The sequence below is a fragment of the Falco cherrug genome, chromosome 5 (assembly GCF_023634085.1).
Source record: "Falco cherrug isolate bFalChe1 chromosome 5, bFalChe1.pri, whole genome shotgun sequence".
Taxonomy (NCBI): domain Eukaryota; kingdom Metazoa; phylum Chordata; class Aves; order Falconiformes; family Falconidae; genus Falco; species Falco cherrug.
The window spans coordinates 12,561,757-12,578,879 of NC_073701.1; the positions used below are offsets into that span (position 1 = coordinate 12,561,757).

Consider the following 17,123-nt stretch of genomic DNA (forward strand, 5'->3'; position numbering starts at 1 on the left):
GCAGGGACCCCTGGCACGGGGCCGCCCCGTGAAGCCGGCCCGGGAGGGGGGCGCGGGGCTGGGGGGGCCGCGGCGGGGCCGGGCCGGGCCGGGCTGGGCGGGGAGGGGGAGGAGGGAGGTGAGGGAGAGGCGGGCGGCGGGAGCCCTCCCTCCCTCCTTCCCTCCTCCCGCATGCCCTTCCCCGCCGCCCCCTCACCTCCGGAGGAGCGCGCCCGCAGCGGACAGGTCGCTGCCCCGGCCCGGGCAGGCTCCGGCCGCCTCCGCAGGTGGTAAGGACCGCGGGTGAGAGGGAGGGGGGTACGGTACCGGTACCGGCAGGCCGCCCCGCGCTCCCCCTACCTGCTGCGGGACGGCCGGCACCCTGCCGTCCGCGGTGCCTCCTGCCTCCTCCTCCTCGTCCCTTCCTTTCTCACCTCCCGATATCCACCTGCCTCTCCTGGGGGGTGTGGGGGGGCGCCCTGTGTGCGCGGGAGGGGGCAGCGCGCCGCCGGGGGATGAGCGGGAGCGCCCGGACTCCAGCGCGCCCCGAAACCGGCTGCGGGGGATGCCTGGGGAGGCGGAGGACCCGCTTTGGCGTGCGCGCCTGCCTTGCTAAACTTAGTAAACAGTGCCGGCCCCGAGTAGGCTTCCCCCTGCTTAAAATGGGCGAGGATGCTTTAAAGCCCCGAAAGGCTCCCGGAGAAATGTTGGAAGTTTTGCCTTCAACTTGCAAGACGTTTAAATTGAGGCAGTTGACAAAATGGAGGGCTGTGCCGTGGAGTCCAGGAGTGAAGCAAATTGCAAATCGTTAACCTGGCGTTGCGCTCTCGCCAAGCCGAGCTGCGCGGCGGGCAGCGGCCTGCCCGGTACCCGCGGCTGCCGTTATCCCGCCCCCCCCGCCGCAGCGGTGGCGGTGAGCAGGGAGTGCGCATCCCTGCGAGCCCGACAAGGTGTATGGGATGTGCCTGCTGCAAAGCCGGACCAATGGTAGGATTTTTCAGCGGCCAAAACCCATTTGGTGACATGTCAGATGGGAAGCTGGTTTGTTGTTGGTTTTTTTTTTTGGTGGTTGGTTGTTGTTTTTTTTTTTTTTTTTTTAGAAAAGCCATGAGAATTTACTTGCTTTTATGGTCGTTTCAGCTGGTTGAAATAGAAAGTCGATCTTTTGATTTTCCTTCGTGTGAAGGGTGTAGTCGTGGCGAGTTGTATTGTCTGACTTATGACTAACTTTTTTTGTTCAAACATTCGGACTATACCCAGCAGAATAAACAGATCTGTGCTAATTTTGAAAGCTAAAAGCAGATTGAACTCTTTCTCCCAGGAGCAACTCCTAAGGATGTGTGTTTGGGTTCTTAAAAGAAAAAAAAAACCCTACCAAAACCCCCAAATGGTTTTGTAATCCTTGCTTTGAGATTTATGCTATTCCTGGCAGCATGCGGTGAGGTAGATACAGAGTTTACAAAGTCACAACTGACCAAACGGGAGTTGGTTTGAGACTCTTGTGTTTTGAGAGGAGGTGGAAAAATAGTAAGTCTTAATTTCTTTTTATGGTCTTCATCCCACTGCCCATTGGAGATTGAGGCCTTCATCACAGTTGTTTATGTTGGTTGTCTGGGGGTTTCTATTTGAATGTGGAGCAAGTATGCAACAGGGGGGTGTACATGTATTTTTAGCTCTAATTTTGAATGACAAAAAGATACATAGAATAGTGATATTCAAAAGTAAATCCTGCATTTACTGAGTATACTTATTAATATTTTTAGGAAGGAAGCTATAAAAAAATGTCTGAGGTGTAATAAATTCTGGTTATTATGCTTGTTTAATACAATAGTGCTTCAGTATATCCTAATACGCAATTTCAAAGTCTCTTTTTAAATGAACAAATAAGTAGAAGCAGCAGAGAAGGTGCCAGTTCCTGTGCTAATTAGAGGTGGTAGCGGCAAAATGCTGTATGGTTTAATAGAAAAGTCCAGAAAGCCCAACCAGGCATTTAAAAATGCAACTTGTTATATAAAGATACAAAAATACATTCCTGCTACTGAAGCTCTGGTTTTGTTAGCTACCTAAGCAGATATAAGGGAACAAAATCACACCAGAAAAACTTTTGTAGAAGAAAGTGAGCTCAATTTGTCTCTATTTCTGTAAAATGCACACTCTTCTTCCAGCAAAGGCAACTAGCCTGGTGCGGATGTTTGTTTTTAGCTAGAATAGCTTCAACTGTCCATAGGAACGGTATCGGCAGAAGCTGTGCAGGAATGTGTTAAATGGATTTCACTAGGAGCTCTGGCTCCTCTGGGGTCCATGCCAGCCCTTAGCCCGTGGGAGGAGTTGTGGTTGTATCTGCCATGTGCCTGTGCACCTTCCTTGGGTGCAAAATGACTGTGCCCCGGGAGTCCTGTGCCTCTATTCACAGCTAGCAGCTGGAGACAGAGTGAGCGAAGTCGTATGGAGTTACTAGAGAGTGGATGGTGGGACGGGCCAGCTGCTCTCCTGCCTTTAAGAGAGATTCATGTAAGCCTTAAGAAGCCCTCAGAGGGCAAATTCAGACTCTTTTCTAGACCTCCGTAAAAAATGCTGAAAAAACAAATGAGCTATTGATTTCTGTTACTTGCATTGGTCTTCATGTGAGCTCTGCTCCAGTGCGTTGTGCGGTAAGAGTTTGCTCAGTCACCTGTCTTTTCAAAGTTCAACACCTTAATCCCCAGACCTATTCAGGAATATTCACTATTTTCAAAATTCAAATCTTCTAAGAAATACAGTAAGCACAGTTGAAGCATTTTTTCCCTCAAGAAAAAATAGGCAGGGTGATAGTTTTCACTTTATAGTATGCCTGTTTAATTTTCTAGGACTTTTTTTTTTCTTCTCTCCCCCCACCCCTTTCCTGTAAGAGCAGTCAGGAAAGCATCATGGATATTCTTCAAGTGCTGACAATCCTTAATAGCCAGATGGCGTAGAGTAGTTACTGTCAAAGGATGAGGTGTGGAAGGATTGGCACATCCCTTCCTTTTTCTTTTTTGCTTTTGTTTCACCCCTAGGAAAAAACATGGGTTTGGCCTGTGAATCCTTTGAATTTGTCTCTACAGATTTGTTGTTAAGCTGATCAAATGACTAAATGTTTCTTGAAATCTTGTATTATTCTGTGCATGGTTGTGTAATGGTACATCCAAGATTATTTAAGAAGAATTATCAAGAAGCTATTTTTCTGGGTAATAGGGAAGTAGCCGTGTCCCTGATGCATCAAATGGTATGTTCACTTTCCCTGCAGTTCCATAAGGATTGCTTCCAGATTTAGCATAGGATTTCTGTAGAATATTTTAAATATCAGTAACTACATATCATATCAATATCGGTAATATTTCTGTGATTTATTTGGTTTCCTCCTTCATAAACAAAGGGTAGCACATCATGCTTTAGGCCTGTCAGTTGCATACGTGGCCTCTACTTTCTGCGTGAATCAAAAGCCATAGGTGATGGGTGGCCTGGTGATGTGTATCAGGATGTCAGCCTGGATTAAAGGCAGTGATTAACTGAAGACTGGGAGTCATTTGCGTGAAGGTGAAACAAACACTGTAACTTCAGGCTACTTCCTAGTTGTTACTTGGGGGACCCTGTCCTCAGGGTTTTCTTTATCACTGGTACAATAGTATTACCATCCTGATGCCAAAGCTGATTGATATGAAACTGGCTCTGGAGCAAGGCTAGAGGCAGAGTGTTGCAGTGTTGCTGCCATCTGAAGATGGCTGTGGGAACAGGGAAGTTTGTATTGCCACTTCTCTCCTTAGTGGGACCTGGTCTTTAGATTGGTATTAGTTTGGCAGCTCTAAATAGGAAATTTCCTTTACAGTTACTCTGTAACTTCCCATAAAACCTGAAGGAAGCCATAAATACACATTAATGGTAAAGTTTGGCATCTTAACCTCAGGTTTTGCAAAGTTTTAATCTGAGCAGTTCTTGGTTTGCTTATGGATGGGGCCTGTTGGCAGCTGTCATGGTCTCCAGTGGAGATGATGTTGACCACCAGTGAATTACTATTCCTCAGCAATCAAAGAAAATCCGTGTCTAGGGTTGTGTGTATGGAGGACGAGAGGGAAGATGGGCATGAGTTCAAGGCCTTGTGTTTCCTTTTGCTGCGCTGTGCGGTCAGCTGCTGAGCCAAGACTGACCTACTCGGAGTTGGCTGTGGGAAGGCTGGCAGCTTTCCATCTTGTGTGCCTATGAAATGCTCCAGCAGATGAAAAAAAAACCAACCCAAATTAATAATTTGGGCAGCCTAGGAAAGAGGGGAAAGAGTGTTGCCTCAGTGATGGGAGGTTTCTTGTGGGGCTACAGGGATGCAGAATCATCTCTCCTGCCATGGACCTTCCATGCTGCTGTTTTTCTGTGCTTGCACTGTCCAAAGCTGTAACATTTATGCTGCATGAGTATATGAAAGTAACTGCTGAAACAAGGTCCTTCTTTGAGAGGTAGTCAGTTATCTCGGCTCTTTCTTGGTCACAATATGAGCCATAAGTGGCCAGTAACTTACACAGCTTCTCTTTACTGTGTTCTTGAAACTAATTTTGCCCTGTGTATTACAAGTTTTCAGCCTGTTTCTCAGAAACTAGGATCAGTTGCTTGCCCAGACCTCTTCAGGTAAATTGGTGGTCTCGTTTGGTTTCAGGCTTAAGTTATAAATTTATGTCAGTTGTTTAGCAAATAAAGATACGTAAATGGATGTGTGAAGAGGCTTCCATTAGTTGAGGATAAATGTATTTTTTTGTCCTCTGTAAGATCTTTCCAGGTGCCATCCAGAGTGATAGTCTGCTAAAATAATATGAAAAATTTTCTTCATAAAATCATAACTGTGTTCCATTATATTAGTTTGGCAGAAAACTATGACACAGAAAGCTATGATATTGAGACTAAAACAGTGTTAGCAGTTTTCATTGTGCTTCACTTAATTTTGCTTTACTGTAATAATCTATTAATTGAGCCTGTTTGTTGAGTAAATGATAGATCAGTGGCTTGTACAAATACTCTCCTTTTAGACACCCTTACCTGTTTGTCTAATGTTTTTTGTATTACTGAAGGTGTTGTAGTAGACAAAAGAGATGGGTCTGAGTGTGTAATGTAGCAACATGGGAATAAGAAATTTACAGAGAGCATAAAACAAGGAGGACAACAGAGGCTAATTGTATGAAATGCCTTTTATGCACACGTTCTTGAGTTTGAATAACTAGTATGTATTCAGCCTGCTGGATTAGAAGGCTTTGGCTCTGCATGTGTAGCATAGATGTTGCTCTCAAAGTAGGAAAGCATCTCCCCCTGCTCCCCCCCACAGTATTCTGCAGTTCTGGATATAATTGATATGGTACTACGTTCTGCTCCTACTGAACCAGTAGTAAATCATGTTTAAAGGCTGAATAATTCATAATGTTAGGGATATAAACACCACACTTTTAATAGCCTGAGTGTTGTTTTTACTTCTTGATTGCTAGGTGTAAGAATCATTCACTCCAAACTTTAAAGACTCAAATCCCGTGTCAGGACTTGGGTTTCTACCTGCAAGATGGTGCTTGCAGGGGAGTGACTTTCTCAATAGTGCATATTTCACTAAGTTTATACAGTCCCTTCAAGCACGGAAGCCATACATCTGAATAGCAACTTCAAATACATGCAAAGAGTCTGAACGCTTCAGAGGGCTTCTCTCAGTATACAGTCCTGCTACTGAAACAAGCCTTAATTTCAAAGGTGGGTCTTAAGCACCAAGAACATTTGCCTGAAGAACAGGTGTGAGATTGCTTTCCACTCATTGTATTAATGCTATCTGGAATAAGTGTAGCACCTCTCTTTTATACAGTTCCCACAAGTATTTTGTTACAGGTGGGAACCTGCTTAGGTGCTGGGATTTCATTCCTTCTTTCTTCACAAATTATGCTTGGAACTCGTTGTTTCCTCTTGCTTTCCAGCTCTGCTGTCCCTGACTGTTTCATGGAAGTCTGTTCAGACTCTGGTAGACTGGGAGGGAAGAGAGCTGGAGGGGGAAGAGACTTTCTGTTACATGTCTCTCTTCTAACCCCATCATACTCAGAAGTGCCTTTCTAAAATAGTATTTAGATAGGAGCCTCTTTGCTAGGAACACCTGGGGAGCAAACAGAATAAACTTCATCTTGAAATCAACATCTTCAGCAAAGCTTCATAATGCTTTGCCAGTTTTTAAACAAGGACAAAGAACATTCCAGCAAAAAAGTACAGCAGTAATCTTAGTGCATTGGGTTGCCATGTTATTAGGTCAAAATAAGTCTGAAATTACATGCTGGATTGAATTCAGATTAGCAGAAAGCAAATGGTGTCACCATTTAGTAGGGCTCCCACTGTCTATCCCAAGACCCTGGGTGCAAGGCAGGTGTGCTCCAAACTGAGGCTGGGCTGTGAACATTTCTCTTCCTGTAGTCTGGAGTTTTGTGTTGATGGCAAGTGGCTTCTCATAGCAAGAGAACCAGTACCACCTTCCCCTTTCTCCCAGGCTGCTACTGTGTCGTTTCAATTTCCTGAAAGCTCCCGCGTTTTACGCAGCAAGTGCTCTGAAGCCTTACTGAAGAGGGGTAATCAGCAGTGACTGGTCTGTAGGTTCATAGTCCCGTACCTCAGGAAGACATGGCAGCTGAAGGGAAATGGGCACTATCTTTATGAGAGCTGGCAAATGCCATGTTCTTTTAGCTAGTAGGAGACTTATTTAGGGCATACCTAGACAAACTAATAAAGCTGTTTGTAATTTCCTCTGCAACCTTGTTTGTTGCTCATCATCTCCCTTTTTTCTTTCGGTTTGTGGTTTTTCTTGCTTGTAACTTTTCATCTGAATATATATGATGATGTATTTTTCCTGGTCAGTGGAGTGAGTTTGCTTGTCCAGCAGGTGAAAATCCCTGACTTCTCATGGTTGACATGTTTGTCAGCTACTCAGTCCTCTCTTCTGCTTGTTAGGTGATCCACATTTGGATACCATCCAGCTGACAAAGCTTGTTTCCTCATTGTGGCTCACTTCACCTGTCTGCTTTAATTTCCAGGTAGACCCATTTGAAGATGCCTGAAAAATCTGTTTATCCAGCACGGACTTGAATGTATGAGTAGCCCATTTGTTGCCTGTTTCCTCTCAAAATATTACTGAAAGAGTTAACTCCTTCAAGTATAAAATGGATGAAAAAGAATAGCAACACAAGTGTAAATCTCCAAGATACTAGTCAAGAAAGTGTAAAAATACTAACTAATACTAATGCTGCCATTGCACATTTTTCCAAGATGCGCTTCCCAGGAAGAGACCCACATCCTTCTGCCCCCTCAAATTTACAGGAATTGAATCTTTTTCTCCAACTGAGGCTTGCATGACTTGCCAAATCTCCTGCAGGTGTGACCTGTTCTGGAAAGAGGAAATACGTAGTGTCTTTTTTCCCCCCTGCTGCCTCATGTATGGTTAAACCTATAGAAAGCTGTGGAGGAAGCTCAAGCATGCTGTTCCTCTGACAGCCTTCTGCAAATACAAGCTATTAATGACCATTGCCTTTCATGGGCAAAAACAGTACTGGCAATGCCTTTGTGCACTTTATTTAATGGCATAACAAGCAAGCACATTAGCTATTTTTATTCAAATGTCCAGACATAAGCCAGTATGGCAAAGTGGCTATGAAATGTCTGCATAGCTAAGTGAAAATACAGCTGCTGTTTAACACTAAATCTTTTCCTTTTAGTTACAGGATTTTGAGAGGGTTCAACCAGTGATCATCTAATAGTTCTTATTGAGCTGCAGTGAGGATTTTCAAGATTTTGCATTAAAATAGGCAGAATGTTCTTTTCAGTCACTGACTTTGTGTACTGTTTCAGTCAATGATAAGGAGGTAATGCAGCAGGAGAGGTGGGTGGGTGGGGGGACTGATTCAGGTAAAAGGTTCAGGTCTTGTCCTTTTCAGGAAACTTTAGGACTATCAGTTTGTATGTGCTGCTTAGTGACAGGCACACAAAAAAGGCTGAATGCAGTGACACTATTAACAAATGCTAGCTTAAGGAGACACAGTGTTTGTTTTGGGAATTTTTAAAGTCTGCCAAGTCCTTCAGTGGTGGCTTTTCCTCTTATTTTCTTTTTTTTTTTTCCTTTCCCTCTTTTCCTTGAAGAGGCTGTCTACCTTGGCAGAAAAATGGCTTTTATGGCTTGATGAATAATTTAAAAAAAAAATATTCAAGATGGTGTTGATGATTTAAGTCTTTATGGATTAACTTGGGAGGGATGTTGAGCATTTAACTCTGTGTGTGTGTACATGCTCAGCTGTGGTGGCTTGACCCTGGCTGTATGTCAGGTGCCCACCAAAGCTGCTCTATCACTCCCCTCCTCAACTGGACAGGGGAGGGAAAATGTAACAAAAGGCTTATGGGTCGAGATAAGGAGAAGGAGAGAAATTACCATCACAGGCAAAACAGACCTGGGGAAATAAGCTTAATTTATTACCAATCAAATTGGAGTAGGATAGTGAGAAATAGAAACTAAAGCCTAAACCACCTTCCCTCCACCGCTCCCTTGTTCCTCGGCTTAACTTCACTCCCAATTTCTCTACCTCATCCCCCAAGTGGCGCAGGCGGACGGGGAATGGGGGTTACAGTCAGTTCATCACACGCTGTTTCTGCTGCTCCTTCCTCCTCACACTTTTCCCCTGCTCCAGCATGGGGTCCCTCCCCTGGCAGACAGTCCTCCATGAACTTTTCCAATATATGAGTCCTTCCCACAGGCCACAGTTCTCCATGAACTGCTTCAGTGTCAGTCCTTTCCATGGGGTGCAATCCTTCAGGAGCAGACTGCTCTAGCATGGGTTCCCCGTGGGGTCACAAGTTCTGCCAGCAAACCTGCTCCAGCATGGGCTTCCCACTGGGTCACAGCCTCTTTTAGATGCATCTGCTTGCTCCGGTGTGGAGTCCCTCATGGGCTGCAGGTGGATATCTTCTCCACCATGGACCTCCATGGGCTGCAGAGGCACAGCCAGCCTCACCATGGTTTTCACCATGGGCTGCAGAGGAATCTCTGCTCTTGTGCTTGGAGCACCTCCTGCCTCCTGCACTGACCCGGGTGGCTGCAGAGTTTTTGCTCTCACGTTCTCACTCCTCTCTGCTGCTGCAAATGTTGTGCAGATTTCTGCCCCCCCCACCTTCTTAAATATGTTCTCTCCAGGGTGCTACCGCCGTTGCTGTTGGGCTCAGCTTTGTCCAGTGCTGGGTCCATCTTGGAGCTGGCTGGCATTGGCTCTGTCTGACATGGGGGAAGCTCCTAGCAGCTTTTCACAGAAGCACCCCTGTAGCTCCCCCCTGCTGCCAAAACGTTGCTACGCAAACCCACTATGTGAGCAAATAGTTATAACTCAGTATTGGCATGCGTGGTCTGCGGTTCAGTTTTGGTTTTAAAAAAACCCCACAAAACCCCAAAACTTTAAAAATATGATAGAGGTCTGAAGGAAAAAAAAATTAAACCCCCTACTTAATATTATGCCTGGAACATGCCTGATATTGGAGTAGGTATCCAGTAGTAGCACATTTTTATGTATCTTTGCTTAACTAAATTACAAAGGACACTTAGAAAAAACTTCCTGTTACATCCACCAAAGTAAGGCGTTTCTACTGGGTGCTTAATGTTTGTCCCAACTGGTGATACTGCTTTTCAGTACAGTCAAACTATTCTCACTTAGCTGTTTATCACTTATTTAGCTGTTTTTTTCTGTTTATGTTGGCAAAGTGAGGATCTACAACTGTAACTTCCTCCTTGAAAGGTCTCTTCCTTTCAAATGTCAATTGTTATACATCAAAGCACAGCTGGACGAGTCTACCTATTGGTAGAAAATAGCATTACTTTTTTTTGGATAGGTGGAATGGGGTAGGCATCAAGTAAGTCAGCTGCTTTCAGACATGATGAAGGTAAAGTAATTAAACTCAACATATAACCACACCTTTCAGCTTCTCCACCAGCAGTAAAATAGACTTCTTTGAATTCAGAATTCTGCAGAATTTGTTCTGATTTATGTTTAAATGGTTAACTTGAAATGCAGCACTATCTCCTGATGTCTGTGGACAGAGCTGTGATCCTTCTGCTTTTACTCAAAATGGGGTTAAATTGAAATACAGTGGAAAAATATTTAGGCTTATCACTTTCTGGAGCTGAAGTTTCAAATGGTATTTCCAGTTTCAAAAGTTGTGTGGTATTAGGGTCAACTTCTGTCATTGTGAAAATACTAGAAAAGGGAGACATACGTAAGGAGCAGAACTGGAGAGAGAGAAAGAACAGGGAATAATGAAGAAGAAGAGGTATTGATCAGATGTTGGAAAAATATACCTGTATGAGCTAAACAAAGGGGAAAAAGAAGAAGAAAGTAGAGTCAACAGACACAAAAGATATTTTTAAAAAGGAATAAAGAAGTTCTGCATTAGTTGCGCATAAAAATGAGCCTTCTAAACCACAGAAAACATAGTTCTAATGTGACAACAGGATAAAATTGTTCCACTTTGGCTAGTAATACTAAGCTTGTAGTAGTAGATAACAAAGGAGTTATTTCCTGTGCATGTGAGGAAAAGCCATTTGACAGGCTCTCTAAATGAAGTCTAACGACAAGTTGTAGGAAGTACAGGGAAAAGGTGTACCTTCCAGTAGGTTCATAGTAGTAAGTACTACTTGTGCATCTAGAAAATATCTTCTGAAGACTGTTAAACATTAATGACTTGTGTGTTTTGCCTTTCTGAATCTGTATTTGGTTTATAATTCATGTAACTGAAGATACCTATTAAAAACTAGAAATGCTGTATTGAAACATGCGATGCTGTTGAGAGAATAATATTGTGTGGGTTTGTGTATTTGATTTTTATCGCTAGGCATTTGCAAATATTTAAGAATGAGTTAATTTCAAAACATTGCACTATAGGCCATATCTTCATGTTGGAAATTTGTAAGGTTCAGAGACTTAAGCTTCAAACAGCATGCTTCTGAGTCCACATATGTCTTCCAGTGCAACTGAAGTGGTGGGAAGGAGGGGGGTAAATGATCTGTCTAAATACTTCTGTGTTGTGAGTTGCTATTTTTCTTCATGGTGTTAGTAATTTATTGATGGCTTTTTTAAAATCTGCTATATAAGTAGTTATTCTAGATGGAAGAGAAGCTTTTATTTTGATTTTTTTTTTTAAGTTGGCAAATTTTGTGTTTGCTTCTAGAATATGCCCTGTTCAAGAGGCTGATGTCCTCTAACTACGTTGCAGGTACAAATGTAGTAGCTTCCCCAGGCCCTTGCTGTTTGTCTTCTAACATTTTTGGGTTACTTGATATGCTGCTCTTGGTGTGAGTGCTTTGTAAGTACAACTAGTCAGTACCACAAGGAGCTTTAACCTAAGTACACAAAGAAGAACAGTAGTCTAAAGGCTATTGACAAAGTGTCTTTTTCCAGCTGTGCTAGTAGAAAAGGTTACGAGTCCAGCTGCTTGACACAGCCCCTCTGCCTCTAGCTGCTGCCCTAACTCTGCTGCTTAGAGTAGTTTTTATGACTGTTCATCCTTCGCTTGAGGTCAAGCCAGAGAATGAACTCACAAGTAGCCTGTTCTGCTGTTTGAGCTAACCTGTTTGTGTTTGAAGCAGACCAGAAATCCCTTGTGCTGTTTGCTCCGTAAGCTCTAGGTGGTTGTTTGCTCCGTGCCAACCTTACATTACCTGCCTTTTTGACACATAGACAAACCTCAGAAGTAAGATATTCTATAGACTATCCTCTCCTTTCTTCTGCATTCTGCCCAACTTGCTATTACCCTTCTTGTCCAAAAGAAACAGGTTCATTAGCAGTAAAAACGAAACGGGAAAACATTAGTGTGGATTCACTGAAACTGGTAGAGCACTCTCAAGTTAGTACAACGCAGCGTACATTTCTATGACAGGTAACGCCAAATGCTCACAAGTACTGTGATTCTTTTCTTGTCTTCCCAGCCACCATCACTGCAAAGTCACTCCTTTAATGGCTCTGAAGATCCCACAGTGAGCTAGAGCCAGGAACCAGAAATGGCTGAAAATTGTTTGGATGTGGTTTATTTATGTGTTTGTTTATTCAGCTTGTTTGTATGGTTAGTTTGTGACTGATTTAGCAATTTGAGTCGGCTCACTGAATTAACATGTGAGCTGGCTTGAGGGACATGGTCGGTGTCTGGTAGCCCTGACCTAGTTTGTTTTAGGCTGGTGTGGAGTGTACCCCCTCAGGCTGCCCTGCTGGTTGGGTGCTTGCTGTGTGTGAAGCTCTGAAACAGCAGTTCTTGGAGAAGCCAGAAGTATGATGGGCTCTGCCTCCTGTTCACATGTCTGCCTGTTGAGGGGGTAGGAATGAGCTTCGTGGTTTGGTAGCCAGGCATGCGGCAGCAAAAGAATTCCCTCTTGTCCCAGAGACCTGTCTTTTGCCCTTGTTTGGGGGTTTCCTATGCACTTGACCCACAAGCCAAGTCTTGAGTTGGAGTTGCCTGTGTCCTTCAGTGCAGGTAAGCCTGTTTTTTCCATCATTTTCCAGATGAAGGGAATCACTGAAACTCAGAGGAACTCCTTTTCAAGTTCATCTTCTGCAGAGGCAGCAAGAAGTGTATTCATTGTGTGGATTTACCCACTGGACACTAAGGCTGGAACCATCAATTCAAGCTAAAAAATTGCTTGCTTCTTTGTTTGCTGCTATGTATTCACATTGGGCTTGCCTTGGCTTCCCAGAGCTCCAGGAGCTTTGTGCTCCATTGGAAGCTGTTGGTTGTCTGCCACCTGACAAGTTTAGAGCTTGAGTTTCTGTCAGGATGCTTTTTCTTTTAAACAGTGGCAGGACATATACATAGTGTGTGTGTGTTTGTGTTTTTCTATACATACACCCACGCAGAAACTATGTATCTATAAATACGTGAACATACACGTGTGTATATATACATGCATACCCTGTCCAAAGCAGCTTACATCTTATAATGCTTTCATTCAAAGTGATTTCTTAATGTTTTATATGATAAGAAAAGCAATTAATTAGCAAAGTGAAACAGCCTTGCAGATAAGCCTTCTTGAGCTCTGTCGAAGTATAATGAATTGAGAAGATCTGAGTACCTGGTCTTCATGGAACACTTTGTATGTAGTTTTAGTGGTTATCACTATCTGAAGTAAGCAGATAAATTTTGTGCATTTGGTAGCTTATGGTGTATCTGTTTGAATATACCTGTGATTTCTGATCATTACTTGGTCTTTCAAAGGAAATTGAAATGAAAACCTCATCTCTTTCTAATGAAAGCTTGGAAGCATTTCTTTTATATCTTATTTGGTAAAATGAAAAATCTCTGTTCTGCTTTGAGAATGGATGACTAGTAATGTCTATTTATTTTTTTACCGTCTGATTTTTTTCCCCTTTTTCTGCTTATATTTATTTAAATGATACTAGTGCCTTCAGAGTTGTCAAATGAAACTCTCATTTTCCTTGCTTGTTAATTGCTTGTGTCATCTCTGCCCGCTGCTCTGGGGGAGGTGTTGATTAAACCTACAGCTCAATTTAGTACTCACATTCCTCTTCAGCAGGTGTTTCTGACTTGTTTTTAATCATAACACTGGTTTTTTGTACACTTTCAATCTCAAAATGATTTGGGTTTTTGGAGTGTTCTTTACATTTAATTTGAGTAATTAGTATGCTGATACCAGCATCATCTTCTTGGGGGGCTGCCTAGAGTAAAAGGGTTCTGCTGGTTCAGCTGGAGCTCTGCAGAGCTCCTGTTGCTTGCCGTATGGCTGCTTGCAATGTCATCCACACTGGAAGAGGTAGTGTTGGAGGACATCGTGTATAGGGCAGATGGGAATCCAGAGCATCCTGCTGATGGAATTGCTGTCCCTACATCATGTCAGTGCTAGTCTTGTTACTGGTGGCATTCTGTTACCTGAGGGCTTTTGTCATTTAAGGAAGAGACTTTTTTTTTTCTTCTATTTTCCCCCTCCCCAGACCATGCAGACTGAGTTCTGCTGACTTGTGTCAAATTTGCATGTGGGTTTGTGCAAACAAGTCAACTCAAGTAGCCTGTCTGTTGACACAGCTCTGCCATTCAGGTGCAAAGCTAAAGAATAAACCTAAAAATTAGTTAATTTCCAGTAACTTTGTCCAATATTGTTTCTGTCAATAGAGACAACAATTTGTCTCCCCCCCCGAGTGTTTTTTCCATCTTCTCAATGGTGGAGTCTGTGCATGTGGTTGTAAATACTATGTTTATCTTAAATTTTAGATTCTTTGGAATTTCTTGTTATAAACTACAAAATGGACTTTCTAGTAAATCTACATAAAGTTCCTTGAAAAAATTGAGTTGACATCCTCAAAGACGCATGGGCAAATATAGTGGTGGGTTTGGGTCATGGAGAAGGGTTGTTTGGCATCCTCCCTCATTTCTTGCCTTATGCTCCTTTATGTCTATTGTCAGGTCTGCCAGAGGTTCTGGGTGGAATTTAAATAAGTTTTTCTAGTACTGAAGTTCACTGATCTTTGCTTTTTTGTGGTGTTTTTTTCCCTCTTTTTCTGTCCCCTATGGCGTGTTTTACAAACACTTTGTACCTATGCTAGAATAGCTGGCTTTAATGAGCATTACGTATTTCTGTTTTCTGCTCAGCCCTTGCATTCTTTAATTCCCTCATAAATCTTGAAGACATAGTGACTTACTGTTAGTTTTTTTTTTTTTTTCTTTTCTTCTTTTGATATGTCAGTCCTTACAGCAGATCATCTTAGTCCATCTCGAACTTATCTTTTGCCAGTATCCTGTGTGTGGGAGGCTCTTGCAAAGAAACCTATTTTTGCTTTCTCAGCTATTATTATCTAGTTGCTAGTATCAAATTTAATTACACCCTTCCATTTTTGTGTGCCAGGACTTATGATTTTTATTATTGTTTTGATACTTTTTCCAATTTGATACTCTTTGCTCTTCTAAACCTTTTTTTTTTTTTTCTCCTGTCTGCTGTCACTTATGCTGCTTTCTGTTTCTTTACCCAGGCTTGGATTCACATTTTTCTGGGATATGCTCATTTGGCCTGTGTAACCTCATGAAAATGTTGCCATTTGAACATAATGACTCTTTTCTTCCCTGGCTTCCTGTTCCCTTTCCTTGTGAAGTGGTATGTATACCTTCCGCAACTTTCAGACTCAGCTGGGAGCTAAACATGCAGCTTTTAATTTCCTCTCTCTTCTTGAATTGAGGATCTTGTGGACCGGTGTTGTTTTCATCACCACTTCTGAAACATAACGGCGTGGTACTAGTTTTGGTAGGATTCCTTCCATGAGTGTGATGAACTCGTTTGTGTTGTGGCCATTGTCATTTAGCAGTGAGCTAATGCAAACAGAGAACTGGCTTGCTGACAGCACTAAGCTCACTCAAGTGAGGAGCAGATGAAAAGCTTAGTTTCTTATTTCCAGGTAAAGAACAAGCACGGAATGGGAAATATCCCATGGCATGTCCTGCTGTGGTTCAAAGGCTAAATTCAAATGTAGATTCTCCTTCAAATTAAATTCCTCTTGCGTTTGGCATCGTATTCCCCTTTCTTCTCTAAACAGAACTGACTTTCCCCCCTCTTCCACAGTAACTGTGTGATTCCTTGTTTAGTTTGCAAGAGCTCTGATGTTTTCCTGAATTAAAGATGCCAGTGTTTTAGTGATTTCTTTCTCCTTCCTGTATTTGCTGCCCTCCTCCCAACACCCACATACAGACTGTTTTGGGGGTTTATTTGTTTTTATTGTCCCCTAGGAAAAGACTTTTCCTCATCACTCTTCATGGCAACTTGTGGTTCCTCATATACAAGGTGCTTCAGTTGACTTCAGATGTAATGCCAGTGCCATTTTACCAACTGAAGGAGTAAGGAAGGCTGGACCGATAGTATAGTGTGCTCTCTGCTTCGGTAACAGCTGTCTTCCCTTCATATGGGAGTGTGATTCTCTAAATTCCTTCCTGATAGGTTTCCATTTTGAAATACATTCTGTCTAGAATGACATGGCATATCTGCAAGCATAAAATTGTTATGAAACACTAAGCACAGAGAACTTGTTATCAAAATACTTGTTCCTTCATTTTTTTTGGTTAAGGTCACTGTTGTGAAATGGAATGATTAAGAAGTATTACTCCAGAAATAGAGAAAAGGTATTGGTGATTGCATCTTTTTTCTGCAAAAACCAGTGCTGTCTTGAGACCCAGTTACTCAAAACCAAGTTGTAATGAAAATATACTAAAATCTTCAGCTTTAGCTTGGTTGTATCAAATACTTGGTAGAACTCCAAAGTGGTAAATAACTCAGTTATTTTCTTTTTGGAGTCCTAATCTTGTTTGCTTTGGCATCTAAAACCAAAGTCGCAGCTTATTTTTACTTAATACACACTTTTTTTAGAGTATCCCTTCCATGCAGTAATGCAGATATTTATTACAGAACTCAGGAGGCCGTTCACAGACCGTGGACTGTGCTGTGTTTGGTGGTCCCAGAGGCGGAGAGGAGTGTTGTTTCACCTAGGCAATTCTGGTTGGCATAATCATCTTAGTACTGATGCCAAAGTCCTTGTAGACTTTGTGGCAAAGTAGTGAGGTGTTGAGGCAGTGTTGGGAAGGAGTGTGAGATGGGTGAGGGTCTCATACTCTCTCCTATGGCTTAAGAAGAAAATAAAGATGGATCTGGTCAAAGGAGCAGGTCTGGAAAAGTACATTTGCTGCAGTGTTCTGCGTAGGTGTGAGCAGCATAGTCAAAGCCAAAGGAAATGCTACTGTGCTACCAGCTAAAAGACATCATGTGCCTAGGTGAGTGTTTTTCGTCCATCTATGTTGTTTAAATTCTCTTAATATCAAGTGGAAAAATGGGCAGGGTACAACTCTAGCTTCTCTGCGGAGAAATCCTTCATGAGATGAAGTAAGTTGATGGGAAGGGGGAGTGCAAAAGGGGACCCTCTTGGCTGTAGCAGATTTTTTAGTTCCTTCAGGAGGGTACTAGAAATTACTTAAACATGCAATGACTTGATTTGTAGGTGAAGCCATTAGCTTGTGATGCATTTTTCTAGATTGGCCATCAGTTAATTGTGTTTTCTTTCTGTCACTTTTTATTGCAATGTGTGGTGGTTAAAATTCAGAAGAAATCGTAGTAACATCGTAAG

General features: G+C 42.6%; 1 protein-coding gene across 19 annotated transcripts in view; it reads left to right on the top strand.

Annotated features, from left to right (window-relative positions):
* Positions 1-17,123, top strand: part of DUSP16 (dual specificity phosphatase 16) — a 75,920-nt gene that overhangs the window by 5,926 nt on the left and 52,871 nt on the right. For 4 of the 19 annotated variants that reach the window (XM_055712687.1, XM_055712692.1, XM_055712689.1 and 1 more), the window contains exon 1: positions 122-269. The exons of 6 other annotated variants lie outside the window; for them this stretch is intronic. The gene's annotated coding sequence lies outside the window, so the exon portion shown is untranslated. Of the gene's footprint in view, positions 1-121; positions 270-947; positions 967-15,011; positions 15,113-17,123 lie in introns of those variants that run through there. 9 more of the 19 variants (XM_027815003.2, XM_055712697.1, XM_055712693.1 and 6 more) reach the window with 6 other exon arrangements.